General features: G+C 39.4%; 1 pseudogene; it reads left to right on the top strand.

Annotated features, from left to right (window-relative positions):
* The window catches only part of LOC110287163, a 169,201-nt pseudogene that overhangs the window by 148,564 nt on the left and 4,563 nt on the right, over positions 1-16,074 (top strand).

Genomic DNA, 16,074 nt, shown 5'->3' with positions numbered 1-16,074 from the left:
CTCTCTCTCTCTCTCTCTCTCTCTCTCTCTCTCTCTCTCTCTCTCTCTCTCTCTCTCTCTCCATATGTAAAGAGTTTGCTTTTTGGAATTGTGTAGAATTACCTTTGAAAAGAAAGTTTTGTTTAATTCCATCAGGATTTCTGTACTTCTTGCTTGTTTTTATAATGAGAGGCCAGAATGCCCCTTTGATTCTTCAGGCAGAGTTCCAGCAAGATTATGGAGAAAAAAACAAAACAAAACAAAAAAAACCCAAAATTTGTGATAGAAACCCCCCACAGACTGTGCCCGTAGGCAAACTGGTCTGTAAAAATTAAATACCACATCGGATGCAAAACCCCTCTGTAGAGTTTTCAAAGGACATCGTTCCAGGAAACAGATCAGTGGTCCTTGCAGCTGGGATTTCCCTGACCCCTTTCAGAATAACCCCTAGGAGACCTTTCGTGCTTCAAGTCATTTCATAAGCTCTCTTTAGCTAAGTATTTGCTTCTAAGGAAAGGTGACTTGCAAACCCCACAAAAATATGCTATGAGATGGAAGGATGGGCCAAGTTTTTAAAAGCATTAGTAAATTGACTTTGGGAGGAAAAGTTGAAAGCAGAAATGGTCTTTGTGGCCTACTGATACACAATCTTGTCATAAGAAAGGCCAGGCAAAGGAGCTAAAAATCATATATCGGAACTTGACCCAGTTCTTACTTTGTTGTTTATTCTGATCTTATAAAAATTACAACCATGTAAAAGCAGGGCAATATTTTAAACCCAAAGCAAAGCCTCTAAAAGCATAGCCTGAGTTCACAACAAAACCCTCATCAGCAGCAGTGTGATTAATTACATTTTCAGATCATAGACATCCAGGCTTACTGTTACTCCAAAAGTATACAACATCTGGTCACATCAACATTTTGTCAAAATGGCAGGATCTGAAAAGCACATGAAGAAATACAATTTTCACCTGAATATCTCTGTTTCTGTAGAATATTTTCCTTACACACAATTTATAAAGCACTACTCTGAAAAAAGTATGTTGTTCTTATTCAAGGATACTAAGGAACAGTAATACTTCAAAAAAAAGAAGCACTTTAATAAGACTAATAAAAATAAATCCCATTTTCTTTCAAAAAATGAAAACACAGGCTTAAAAGTCTGGCTAACTGGAACAATGCTTCTTGGTCATGTTTAAAATCTTCCACAATCAAGACAAGCCTCCTAGCATCCTTTATGAGGCACGTGAGGGGAGAATCCCAGCAAACAAAAAGCAACCATCACTTGCGTGCTTTCCCTTTATGTGGGCATTTAAGCGCATGTTCATTACTACAGCAGTGATAATAACAAGGAAGATATGAGAGTCAATAACCCTATTCTATTTTTATTTCAAATAAACAACAAAGCCATAAAAACTTCTACATACTGCCATATTTTGAAATAAAATTACATCTCTCTTCCAGTACTGTGCAGAACAATTTATTGTACTTGAATAATTACTCCAGCTGAGTAAAGTCCATATGTTCAAATAAACCTGAGAGATGCTTGCTTTTCTCATCTATTCTCCCAGTTAAACAATATACTAATTAGTCACATATTTCATAAAAGTTACAGGGATGTAATAGCAGCTTGTAAATTGCCTCACATTACATAATATATGATTTCATCAATCATCACAAAGCACAAAACAATGGGTAAAAATTAAACTATAAAACACACCATGAACTAAATGTATCATTTTGTCTTTCTAAAAGAAGCAGTGACAGCCAGACATAGAAAAATAAAAACGAGAAAATCCTTTCCATGAAGAGACAGGCCATTTTGTTTAGATTGTAGCCATCTTTGGAAAGTCTACAGATATACAAGGGAGACAGCATCACTCACGTAGGCACTGATTTCCATTTTTAAGATGAATTATTAGCTAACCAATCAGTTGAGATTTGATTACATATCAAAGGTCTCTATTTCATGTGGAGGAGGGGAAGGGGAGCAGGATCAGGGTGATGAGGAAAACCACATAAATAACACTATTCAACCACTAACAAAATTAGAGAGTGAACTGGTTTTTACTCCCCTTAAGTGACATAACTCTTAAAGTAAGAGTTATCCACTTGCATTGCACACATTTACAACTCCATTACAGACTACATTGCATCTATTTTCTTCCAATAAATCCCCTTTACCAAAGCCACAGAGACGAGATAACACTAATCTGACATGTGCAATTTGAAACTCTTTCCCAGAAAATGCCTTCTGTTCTCTCCATTAAGTGTAAATTCTGGAAACTATGGTACACAACTTCTAAATTAGCTACTATTTGCCATAACCCACAGATTTCCACATTCAGCACTTTCTCTCACAATATCAATACTGAAGACTGATTTTTTTCCATCTAGACTCAGACACACACACAAAGATATCCTCACACTAAAGAAAACTTTTCTATTTTAAGACAGAATAGTAAAAACCATCAATTACGAAATATTATAAATATTAATACCAATTAATCAAAAGAAGGTAGTTTTCCTTATACAGTTTTTCTCATATAAAATGTAGAGTTTCCCAGGGACTTATTTCATCAGACTCCAAAGATATAACCCCGCATCAACCAGAAATTCCACTCAGTTATCAAAATGTGATCTTACTGAAATACTTGGAACCACTCAAACAGCTTTTCAAATAACAACTCTAAAAAAATCACATACATAACGATTATCCTCAAAAAACTCTTCAAACTTCACTTAATTTCACTTATAGACTCCGAAAATATCACAGCTTCTTTAATACCCTGGTGCCCCCTTTTGGTGTAGCCAGATCAAGGTTTTCTTTCAGCTTAAAAAAATCATATACACTGTATGTATTCACTCACAACACACAGTGTTTAACTTGGGAAATGTCGATTCACACTGCAGATGGCTCATGGTTATTAGAGCTTTTGTTCTGCCTTTACGATTACCAGTTATTGATCTAAAACATGTGCAAACAAACAAAGCTAACTCTTTTGAGTGGGAAAGGAAAAGCGTCCTTTTCCTTAGACAATTGGCATAGCACTGCTCAGATTCCTCGAGTTCTTGTCCCAGTCTTCATGGTAAATAAATGACCCGTTACCTTTGCTACAGGACATTCAATGGCTTGCTGCCGGCTGCATTCAGAAGATATTTTGGGTTTTGTCCTCGATACATTTATGCTGCATGTCTGTCTATCATCCTGAGGAAAGAAAGGCTAGTGAACGTGTATAGATCCCAACCTCTATTGACAAACAGCAAAATCAAGCATGAAGACACAGCCTAGTAAACAAGCTTTGTCAGAGGGGAAAGTAAAAGTTAGCAGTTTAAAGAGTTGACCAACATTTAAGAAAAGCAAAAAAGAAATTGAAATATCCTTACGACTTCTCATATGTTAGAGCCGGTAATTATGCTTCACAAATAAGTTCTTTCCACGTTCAACGGCACTGTATGAAGAAGACGAGCTGATTTCCAGCAGGGATATTGAATCCTTCCATCTGAAGGACCAATCAAGTGTGAAGTACAGTATAGTTTTAGATTCAATTGAAAGGAAAAAGCTTGACTACTAGTTCATAGCATGACAACTTTCATGGATTAGTTCAGACCCTATTCTCCTCCCTGAAAGGGTATCACAGCATGAAGACAGTTTTCAATGCACTAAACTTTAATAGCTGAGTGGGGGAGCCAAAGCTTGCCTTTGGTCTCTATAGAAACAGTATAGCCAAAATTTGAGGCAAAAATTTAGGTCTTTGGTCTTAGGTGCTGTATCTCCCCTCAGAGGTTTCTTTTCACAAACAGACTTTGGCCCTTAGCAAATGTACACTCTTTTGGGGAGCAACTTTAAACGAGAAGAGGCAAAACCTACTTCATTCTTTTCCCTCAGAACTCCACACAGGCAGCCTTTTTAATGAAATACCAGCAAACCAGATGTGTGGCAGCTGGTGTCAAAGGCAGGTGGAATCACCCTCCAAGTAAAGACTTTTCTCTTCATCATCATGATGTGGTGGTTGAAGTGGTTGGCAGAACGCTTGCAGCACTCAGGCCTGCCTAACCCCCTCCCCTCCCCTTCTCCCCTCTGTTTTCTACAGTTAGCTGTGCCTGGGGATTTTCCCACAGAGGCCACCACAGCATTCCAAGACTAGTTCCCTGACCCTCACCTCCGCATCCATACTGAGTACCCTGTTGGAAGAAAGAGGTGGTTCAATAATCCAGGGAGCTCTTCAAGGTGATACAAGAAAGATATTTTCATAAGAATCTACTGTGCTGTCATCTTCTTTGTCACATTTCCTAGCCAAATACAACAAGCAGGTCCCCTTTCTTTTCGCACAAACAAACTTGAGGATTTTTTTTTTCTAACAATGCACCTTGACTTTCTCCTCGTGTCATCTCTGCTTGAACTGACCTAAACCATGTGTTTAGTATTATTTTCTCTCCAGGTCAGGACTCCTTTATTGATAGGAAATTCAGGTTCTCTGTCTGCCTAAGAGAGCAAACTATAATCAGGCAGGGACAAACATGGGGAGTTCCTTTCCTTGAAGCCTTAGAGCCACCAAAGAAAGCTGCTCCCAGTGAGGGAGGGTTCAGAATGAGAGCGCAAATGAGTGCACTGCAGAGGTGACTTTCTTTAGAAAATTCTATCAGTGCTATCACAGAACTGGCTGGGAAATCTATCAAATTGTCCCTTAAAAGCAATTAGTTGACCCTAATACAAAGTTTTATTCCAAAGAAGTCTCTTCCTTTTCTTGTATAAAATTCTGCACCCATATGATGCCAGGAACTTGATAATGTAGTGGTCTGATATCTGGGCTTTCAGAAACTCTGAGTTTATCAGCTTGGACTCTTGCCCAAAAACATTTTAATAATGAAAGAACAACCTGTTGACAACTGGGATCAACCAACACAGCCAAAAAGGGCAACTTATCCCAAGTGTGAGGTGGCTGAGCAACTGGCAATATGTGCAGAAAGCTCAAATAGATTTCAAATCCAAGAAGCATTGATGTAAGTGAGATGAGAAGAAGTGAAGAACAAATGGGGAGTCACTGGCAGCAAGAAGAAATAGGGATTTGAAAGTGGATGAAATGTGGGCATGGTGTCAGCAACAGTAACAATGGTAACAGAGATGGAAGGTGGTGATGCTCAGGGCAATTCCAGGAGGCAATACTCAGCCTTGAAAGGAGGGGTGATTTCTACATTCAGAGCAAGAGTCAAACTCATTCCTCAACATTTTCATCCATCCATGTAGTTACAGCTATGGAACACTGCTGAGTCCGGCGTGCAGCGACTTGGTGATACCTGCCATAGGCTTGTTTGTATAATAATGTACATATTTTACATTCCTCCTTCAAGGAATGTCCTCCCTGCTAGTGTCAATGACTGCATGATAATCAGAGACAGCATGAGCCTGGGAAGCAAAGGTGTAGCTAATGTCTCAGCAAAAGGGTAAATGCTGAGACCTTCAGGACAGTCCATAAGGCTGTGGAAAAGAACTCTGAAAACATGAGTTTGAAAATATATAATTTCTCAATCATGCAAAATTATAATGATGCAATATGAATTATAAAAGGAACTTCACAGATCTGAAGGAACAGAGGCAGCTGTTATAATAATCAACTTGTCAGAAAGATACTATGGAAGGAGACAAAGATATTTAGGGTGTAGTGATCACATGACAAGATCCTACCCAGCAAAATTTTTGTTTATGTTTACAAAGGCAGACAGACTCCTGAGTTCAAGGTCAGCCCAGGATGGAGGGAGTTCAGATCCAGGCCCAGAAGTAGTAGAAATGGTAATTTAGGGGTTGGATCCCACCCAGCTAGTTTATCTTCTGTGCTTAACAGAAAGGAAGCAGAGGCAGGCAGATCTCTGAATTCTTTTGCAATGTTAAAAGAAAATGTGTGCTTGCTGTCTCCTAAGAATCTAGGGGCTGGGTCAATGCTGATTCACCAGATAATCAAAAGAGAACCTGGAGTAAATGACTGGATAGATATGTAAAATAAAATAATAGGCTTATGGTCGGCAAGAGATAAGCTATCCAGAGAAATTTTAAATTAATTATTTTATTTATTTACATTCCAGACATTGCCCCCCCCCCCATGCCTGTCCCATAGTTCTTCATCCCATTCTCCCTTCCCTTTGCCTCTGAGAAGGTGCTCTCCCTCTCCCCCGCAGAGGGCATCCTCCTTCCCTGTGGCTTCAAGCCTCTACAACTCTCCAACTGAGGCCAGATGCAATGAAAGAACCTAGTGGGGAAACCCCCACTCAATTTCCATTCTGCGTGCACCCAAGAATCACGAACAGATGACCATCTTGATGTAAAAGCATGAGGTAGTTTAATGACGGAGCTCTGGGCCGACACTATCTCCAGCAGGAGACAGAGGTGTCGACCACATGGTGGAGCCATAATGGTGGAGTATCTCACGCAGGAGACAGTGGTTTCGACCTCGAGGCTTGGAAGCTAGGGGCTTTTATAGAAAAGGGTTGGGGCTGGGGGAGGAATTGGCGTGGTTTCACATGATTGGTCCATTTAAACATCAACAGACTGTCAGAAGGGCGGGAGATAGGGAGGCACCAGGCCAGTCAGGACATGTAACGACGGGCCTGCCCGGGCATGTCCTGGCCTGTTCTGCTATGTTCTCAGCCCCAGGTTTCAAAGCTCACAAAACTTTCAAAACTCTTTGGGCTATTTGACATAAATTACATGAATCACATGTCTCAAGTTTTATTTCCTTTCATTAGCAGTCCTCTGCTACATATGTGCTGGGGTCCTCGGACCAGCCTATGTATGTTCTATGGTTGCTGTCTTAGTCTCTGTAAGCTCAGAGAGCCATATTAGGCTCCCGACTGTAAGCACATCATAGCATCAGTAATAGTGTCAGGCCTTAGTGCCAACCTCCCCCCAACCCCCAAGAGATGGATCCCAAGTTGGGCTGGTCACTGGACAGCTTTTCCTCCAGTCTCTGCTCCATTTTTGTCCCTGTAGTTCTTTTAGACTGGAACAATTTTGGGTCAGAAATTTTGACTGTGGATTGGTAACCCCATCCCTCCACTTGGGGCCCTGTTTATCTACTGAGGTGGACTTTCCAGGTACCCTCTCCTTATTGTTGGGCGTTTTGGCTAAGGTCACCCCCAACTTAATCCCCAGAGTCTCTCACATCCCAGGTCTCTGGGACTTTTTAGAGGGTTTCCCCATCCCCAGAGAATTTTTTTTTTATAATGGCAAGAAAGAACTGCTTGGAGAACTGCAGCAAGCAGAAAACTGAGATAGTTTTGAGATCTGCAGAGAGAGCAGAACAAAGAGAAAGCAATCTGGAAAGCTGTCTCAAGCAGAACATGGGCTGCCACCTTGAACCCATGACTTGACATTCAGTCTTTTGTTTTCACTGCTCCCAGACACCCCTTTCCTCAGAACTCTCCTTCAAGCCAAGGCTAGTCCTTAGCAGAACACTATGTTCACAAAATCTCACAAGCACATATATGTTACCTCCCAAAATACCTTTGTTAATAGCCATCTAAAAATTTCAAGTTGGTATATAAACTTCAAATTACCTGACACATGACCATTCTAGAAAGGGTTATTCTACTGATTGTGTTGTGTGTCCAACATGTGCGAAGAATGCCTTCAAGTTTTAGGGTTCGTTTTGGCATTGGTTGAAATTATATCTCCTGGCTATTACTTTGTAAATGGTGCAAATCCACTCATGAACACAGAAGATACTCCTTATTTTTATTATACAAATGAATAAACCATGAAAATGTTAATAACCACAACAACAAACCCTAAGAAGTCTTTCATTTAGCTGAATTCTTTAAATGCTTAATCCATTCATGTATGCAACCACTATTTACTGACCAGATAACAAAATAAATTGGTATTAAGTATGTGTTTTTGTGTGCATGTTTATGTGTATGTACTGGAGAAAAGTGTCAATATTCACAAAAAATAAAATATCCACGATAATAACTATCAATTGAATATCCACCTACTGGGCACCCATAAGACTAATAGAAAAACACAAATGGCCAAGAAATGCTTGAAAAACATTCATTTGAATATTAAAAGAAATGATAATCAAAACACTGTGATATATATTAATAGCAGCTTGTAGTGGAGTTAGTATAGGCATGCAGATTTAATAGGGATTTTTATTAATCTTAAGAACATGCATTTAATTCTTTGGCTTACCACTCAACTTCTAGGGCTGTTTCCTAAGGCAACCAGTAAGGATGTGCATAATGAATAAATCACAAAGCTTTCATTATTATGTATATTAATAAAGGATAAGATGAATCTGTATAAGGGTCTTGAGTGCATTGAGCTAGTCATCTAATGGATTATGAAATAGCTATAGAAATAACTTTTGAAAAGAATATTAACATAGAAACACATCAAGAAAACAGCGAATTGAAAAATAACAAGTATTAAAAACTTCATTAATGATGTTGAAGGTCAAAGTAATCTGTATTCATAGTCATTCAAGCTAAACAAAATCAAAGAGAGTTGAAAGTAAAAAAGCTAAGGCATGACAAGAAATCAGTACCTGCTATTTTTAGTATACATACTTCCAAGCGTATTTGTTTTGCACATACAAATAATAACCACAGTAAGTTGAATACAAGTCACAAAATAAAACCCTAACCACCTTCCACATTGTCTTCTGTCATTCCTGTAGATAAAACACAAAACAGGTTTAAGTGGTTATTTAGAATTCTCTCCCCTTGAAGTAAGCAAGGCCTTCAAAGAACTGGCATCTGCTACAGGTGAAGGGGCTACAGCTAACAAACAAGCCATGGTTTACCCTTCTTTTCCTACTTTAGAACTTCAGTTCTTTTCATATGCTGCTAAATACAGTTTGTTACTCTATGTAAGCAGCAGTAATAATGGAGGATGCCCAGCTAAACTGAAATCTGAGATAAACAATGAATTCTTTTAGTTATAAAACACAAATTGCATGCAATGTCACGCTAAATGTAAAATGCTGTGATAGGTATTCACTGGTAAGTCTCCTTTTCCATTTAACTGAACCTTTTGCATTGTGATTTGCTGAATGGGGGAAGCCTTAGAACTCTAAGGGAGACCATAGAGTTCTTTCTGGACTGATCTTGCCGTAAATTGGCTTTTCACAATCTAGGCCAAGGAGATGTTCAAAGATGTCTGTTTCATGGATGCTTTTGTGATTTCTACTGAAACCCCCACTCTAGAGAAGACCCATAACATGCAGACCTCTCTTGAATGTGCAGCTCTTGTCTGATCCTTGGGGTACACTGCACTTCTCGTACTCTGCCTGCTTCTGGAGCACTGGGAACCCTTTTACATTTACCAGGTGAAAGTTACACACAATCTCACAATAGTCTGCCCAACCCCAGGGCACAGACTTCAAGATCTTTTAAATACTCCTTGAAAAATTTCTCTCCCATCTTGATGTAGAAGAAGCCTCCCCCACCTCTACCTCCAAACAGCATAACCATTTTTTTTCTTCTAGTGTCCAAGAACAAGGCCAGGGTTAAAAAGCCCTGGGAGGAAAAAAAACACTTTGAAAAGAATTTAAGGCTTTCAAATTCTGTTGTTGGCTCTCTACTTTGACACTTACACAGGCAGCCTGTCTCACTAATCACTTCATTATCTAGATTCTACGCTATTTTGATGTCTCAAGCAACATTTTAATACAACTCTTGTTACTCTAACACTTGCTATGCTTTCTCTCATCAGCTCTTGCACATGTTGTTGTACAACATCTTGACCATTCTCACTCTTTGCCCTTGCCATCAATATTTATGGTTCTCACAAAAATTGCTACTCAGCAAATCCAGTGGAGTTCCTGGGCCAGTGTGGCATGAGCGTCCGTCATCTAGGAGCTTGCTGGAAACACACCATCCAGGTTGATCTTCCTCGTCACTGACTTGGAGCCCAAGAGCTAAGGGCCAACCACTCTGTGATTCAGCAGACCTACCAGAGGATTCTGATGGATGTTTACACTCAAAAGCCACAACTGTAGGAATGCTCTCCCTTTCTGCTCTCCAGCATGATGTCATTCTGTTAATACCCTGCTCTCCAGTCAGAAAAGAAACTCACTCCAAGTTTACATAAAATGGCAAGTTTCAGATTGAAATTCTCTAGCCTTCTTGCCATCAAGTCTACAGACATCCCCATAATGCTGCTCTAGTCTTCTGTACAGACGAGAGAAGATATTCTTTCCCACACAGAGCCTTGTCACCCAAACTCTGGTTCATCCTGTCTACTTACTTGGGAACCTCAATTTAACAACTGCATATTTTTCTCAGTAGAATGCATGAACTCCATAGGGTTTTAAGACTTTCTTCCTAAAATATATTTACACAGCTTCCCTTTTTGCAGTCATGCTTGAGCTGCTTTCTACTGCACCTTCAAAGTTCCCGAAGAAGCCTTGAAACCGATCACTTCATTTTCTTTATCTCCTTTAATGCCACCCTACAATTTTTCTTCTCCTGAAAATAGTATTACCAAGACTATCCCTGATAGCCATACCACTAAATGCTGTTGAACACTTTATGGTTCTTATCTCACTTCATGTGTAGTCTAACCCGGACCCCTGGGAGCTCCTGAGTCACCAACCAGGCAGCATACATTGGTTGGTCTGAGGTTCCCAACACATAGAGCAGAGGACTGCCTGCTCTGGCATCAGTGGGAGAAGATGTGCCCAATCCCGGAGAGACTTGAGGCCCCAGGGAGGGGGGAAAGCCTGGTGGTGGTGGTGGTAGGGAACATCCTCTTGGAGACAGCACATGTGGCTATTGAGAATTCAATGCAGTGAGTATAATAGAATACTGAATTTCTGATTTGATTGAATTTCAACAATATAGCTCATAGTTACTATATTGTCAAGGCCAATCTAGACTTTGGGCCATCCCTTTTTCCTTGAAGCATTTTATTTTGGATTTCATGCAATCCACTGAACCTTCTTTTATGGCTGCCATTTTGCTACTTGAATGCTTCCAGGTTCTACAGTAGCCCTTCTCATCACGCTTTGTGCTCTAGGCTTCAACAATCACTACAGAAATATTCATCAGAAATTTGTGTACCCTGAGAAAGTTGGTTCATGTTCCTTAAATTGCATGTGTATTAACTAAACATATTAACAATGAGAAATGGGATTTTTTCTGCACCTCTAGGTACAGTTAAATTTTGTCTTCTCAATGTTACCTTTATGAAAAATAATTTGGAAAAGGATGACAACTTTTATTCTTAGGAGACAAACTGCCTAAGTGCATCTTCACAAACAATTCTGAATTGCCTCAGGCCTGCGTTTGTCCATACTTACCTTGTGGCTTGACAGGTAAAGCAAATAAGTCCAGGCCACCTACTATGGGCAGGTGTCCTAGATGTCCCTCCAAAATTTTCCCCCAAATTATGAGACTATATTTATTGAATATAGTTTTGGGTTTCATAGGAACATTTTTGTTTATTATTATTGTTATATTTATGATTATATTCATTTACAATCCAGCCATTGTCCCCCCATTACAGTCCACACCCCAACAGTTCCTCATCCCATTCCTCTTCCCCCCTGTCTCCAAGATTATGTCCCCCCACCACCACCAGGCCTCCTCTGTCCCTGAGTCCTCAAGTCTCTCAAAGATTAGGTGCATTTTCTCCCACTGAGTCCAGACCAGGCAGTCCTCTGCTATATATGTGTTGGGGGCCTCAGACCAGCTCATGTATGCTGCCTGGTTGGTGTGTCAGTGTCTGGGAGCTCCCACAAGTCCGGGTTAGTTGAGACTGCTGGTTGCCCTATGGTGTCACTCTCCTCTTCAGCTTCTTTCATCTGTCTCCTAATACAACCACATTTCAATGGTTGGGTATAAGTATCTGCATCTGTCTCAGTCAGCTGCCTCTTGAGCCTCTCAAGGAACATTGATGCTAGGCTCCTGTCCATAAGCACACCATAGTGTCAGGCCTTGGTGCCACCCCCCTCCATGAGATGGATCCCAAGTTGGGCTGGTCACTGGAACACTTTTCCTTCAGTCTCTTCTCCATTTTTGTCCCTGCAGTCTTTTTAGACAGGAACAATTCTAGGTCAGAAATTTTTACTGTGAGTTGGTATACTCGTCTCTCCTCTTGAGGCCTGTCTACCTACTGGAGGTGGGCTCTTCAAGTTCCCTCTCCTCACTGTTGAGCATTTCATCCAAGGTCGTTCCCATTGAGTCCTGAGAGTCTCTCACATTCTGGGTACTTTCTAGAGAGTCCCCCACTTCCCAGCCCGGAGACTGCATATTTCCATTCATTCTCCTGTTTCCCCTCATACCTGATCCTGTTCCTTTTATTCCCTCCCCATCCCTTATCCCACCCAGATCCTTCCTTCCTTTTGCCTCCCATGATTATTTTCTTCCCCCTTCTAAGTGGGATTGAAGCATCCTCACTTGAGCCCTTTTACTTGCTATGTTTCTTACAGTCTGTGGGTTGTGTCCTAGGTATTCTGTACTTTGTGGCTAATATCCGCTTATCAGTGAGTACATACCATACATGTACTTTGGGGTCTAGGTTACCTCACTCAGGATAATATTTTCTACTTCCATCCATTTGCCTGCGAATTTCATGAAGTCATTGTTTTTAATAGCTGAGTAGTACTCCATTGTGTAAATGTACCACATTTTCTGTATCCACTTTTCTGTCATGAAACATCTGGGTTGTTTTCAACTTCTGGCTATCACAAATAAGGCTGCTATGAACATAGTGGAGCACATGCCCCTGTGGCATGGTGGGGCATCTTTTGGGTATATGCCTAAGAGTGGTATAGCTGGATCTTCAGGTAGATCTATTTCCAATTTTCTAAGGAACTGCCAAACTGATTTCCAGAGTGGTTGTACAAGCTTGCAATCCCACCAGCAATGGAGGAGTGTTCCTCTTTCTCCACATCCTCTCCAGCATCTGCTGTCACCTGAGTTTTTGATCTTAGCCATTTTGACTGGTGTGAGGTGGAATCTTAGGATCATTTTGATAAGCTTTTCCCTGATGACTATGGACTTTGAACATTTCTTTAGGTGCTTCTTGGCCATTCGAGATTCTCCTGTTGTAAACTCTCTGTTTAGCTCTGTACCCCATTTTTAAATTGGGATATTTGGGTTTTTGGAGGTTAGCTTCCTGAGTTCTTTATGTATTTTGGATGTTAGCCCACTATCAGATACAGGGATAGAGAAGAATCTTTTCCCAATCTGTAGGTTGCCAATTTGTCTTATTAACTATGCCCTTTACCTTACAGAAGCTTTCCAGTTTCATGAAGTCCCATTTATTAATTATTGATCTTAGAGCATGAGCCATTGGAGTTCCATTTAGGAAATTTCTCCCTGTGTCAATGAGTTCAATGAGTTCTCGTCTGTTAGATTCAGTGTATCTGGTTTTATGTTGAGGTCCTTGATCCACTTGGACTTTGTGCAAGGTGACAAATATGGGTCTATTTTCATTTTTCTATATACTGACTGCTAGTTAGATACTTTCACCTTTTCATTGTATGTTTTTGGCTTCCTTGTCAAAAACCAAGTGTCCATAAGTGTGTGGGTTCATTTCTGGGTCTTCAATTCTCTTCTATTGATCTATCTGCCTGTCACTGTACCAATACCATGCAGTTTTTATCACTATTGCTCTGTAATACAGCTTGCAGTCAGGAATGGTGATTTTTCAATTTCTTTTATTGTTGAGAATTTTTTTCATTATTCTGTTTTTTGTTTGTTTGTTCTTTTCCGTATGAAACTGAGGATTTATTTTTCCATGTCTGTGAAGAGTTGTGTTGGAATTTTGATAGGGATTGTATTGAATCTGTAGATTGCTTTTGGTAGGATGGCCATTTTACTATGTTTATCCCACCAATCCATGGGCATGGGAGATCTTTCCATCTTCTGAGGTCTCCTTTTTTTTTTTTTTTTCTGGAGAGACTTGCACTTCTTGTCATACAGGTATTTCACTTGTTTGGTTAGAGTTACCCCAAGATATTTTATATTATTTGTGACTATTGTGAAAGGTGTTGTTTTACTATTTTATTTCTCAGCCTGTTTATCATTTGTATAAAAGAAGGCTACTGATTTGTTTGAGTTAATTTCATATCCTGCCACTTTGCTGAAGTTGTTTATCAGATGTAGTTCTCCAGTAGAATTTTTGGGGTCGCTTATGTATACTATTTTCTCATCTGCAAAGAGTGATACCTTTATTTCTTCTTTTCCAATTTTATCACCTTGATCTTTTTTTGTTGTCTTATTGCTCTAGCTAGAACTTCCAGTTCTATGTTGAACAGATACAGGGAGAGTGTCCACCCTTGCCTTGTCCTTGAATTTAGTGGGATTGTTTCAAGAGTCTCTTCATTTAATTTTACAATGGCTGTTGGTTTGCTGTATATTGCTTTTATTATATTTAGGTGGAGCCCTTGAATTCCTGATCTCTTTAATACTTTTAACATGAAGGGGTGCTGTATTTGTCAAATGCTTTTTTAGCATCTAATGAGATGATACTCATGTGATCTTTTTTTGAGTTTGTTTATGTAGTGGATTACATTAATGGCTTTTCATAGATGAACCATCCCTGCATCCCTGGGATGAAGCCTGCTTGATATTGGTGGATGATGACTTTGGTGTGATCTTAAATTTGGTTTGCTAGGATTTTCTTGAGTATTTCTACATTGATATTCATAAGTGAAATTGGTCTGAAGTTCTCCTTCTTTGGGGGTCTTTGTATGGTTTAGGTTTCAGAGTGACTGTAGCTTTATAGAATGAATTATGTTTCTATTTTGTGGAATAGTTTGAGAAGTGTTGGTATTCACTCCTCTTTGAAAGTCTGGTAGAATTCTGCACTAAAACCATCTGGCCCTGGAATTTTTTTTGTTGGGAGGGTTTCAATGACTGCTTCTATTTCCTTAAGGGATATGGGAATGTTTAGATAGTTTAATCTGCTCTTGATTTAACTTTGGTATGTGTTATCTGTCTAGAAAGTCATTAATTTCATCTAGATTTTCCAGTTTTGTTGAATGTAGGCTTTTGTAATAAGATCTGATGATTTTTTTTTGAATTTCCTCAGTTTCTGTCGTTATGTCTCCCTTTTTATTTCTGATTTTGTTAATTTGGATATTGTCTCTGTGCCCTCTGGTTAGTTTGACTAATAGTTTTTCATGTTAATTTTCTCAAAGAAACAGCATTTTTTTTATTCTTTGTATTGTTCTCTTTGTTTCTAAGTGGTTTATTTCCACCCTGAGTTTGATTATTTCCTGCTGTCTACTACTCTATTGACATTCAAAAATATTAAAGACAAGTGATTGTCATTTCCTGTTATGTTTGTTGTTGGAGGTGGTATTATGCGTTTGTGATTCCTTTTCAGTTTGTTGTGAGATGATTAATTTCTTGTGCTTTATTTCCCTTTGGTGTAGATACCCTCCTTGTGTCAGAGTTTTCCTTATAAAATCCTCTGTAGGTGTGTGTTGATAGATATATATTGTTTATATTTGATTTTGTCATGGAATATCTTGGATTCTACATCTATAGTAATTGAGAGTTTTGCTGGGTATAGTAGCCTGGGCTAGCATTTCTGTTCTCTTAGGGTCTGCATGACATCTGCCCAGGATCTTCTGGCTTTTATGGTCTCTGGCAAGAAGTCTGGTATAATTCTGATAGGTCTGCCTTCATATGTTACTTGGCCTTTTTCCTTTACAAATTTTAGTATTCTTCTTTGTCCTGTGCATTTAGTGTTTTGATTATTATGTGATAGGAGGAAATTCTTTTCTGGTCAAATCTATTTGGTGCTCTGTAGGCTTCTTGTACATTTATGGCCATCTCTTTAGGTTGGAGAAGTTTTCTTCTACATTTTTGTTGTTGTTTTCTAGTCCTTTAAGCTGGGAATTTTTGCTTTCTTCTATTTCTATTATCCATATGTTGGGTCTCTTTTATTGTTTCCTAGATTTCCTGGATGTTTTGGGTTAGGAGCTTTTTGCATTTGCATTTACTTTGACTGTTGTGTCAGTGTTTTCTATGGTATCTTCTGCATCTGAGATTCTCTCTTCTATGTTTTGTATTCTGTTGGTGATACTTACCTCTGTAGCTCCTGACCTCTTTCCTAGGTTTTCCATTTCCAGCTTTGCC

The sequence above is a fragment of the Mus caroli genome, chromosome X (genome assembly GCF_900094665.2).
Source record: "Mus caroli chromosome X, CAROLI_EIJ_v1.1, whole genome shotgun sequence".
Lineage (NCBI taxonomy): Eukaryota > Metazoa > Chordata > Mammalia > Rodentia > Muridae > Mus > Mus caroli.
Note: the sequence above shows the minus strand (reverse complement) of the source record. Positions and strands in the feature narration are given on the sequence as shown.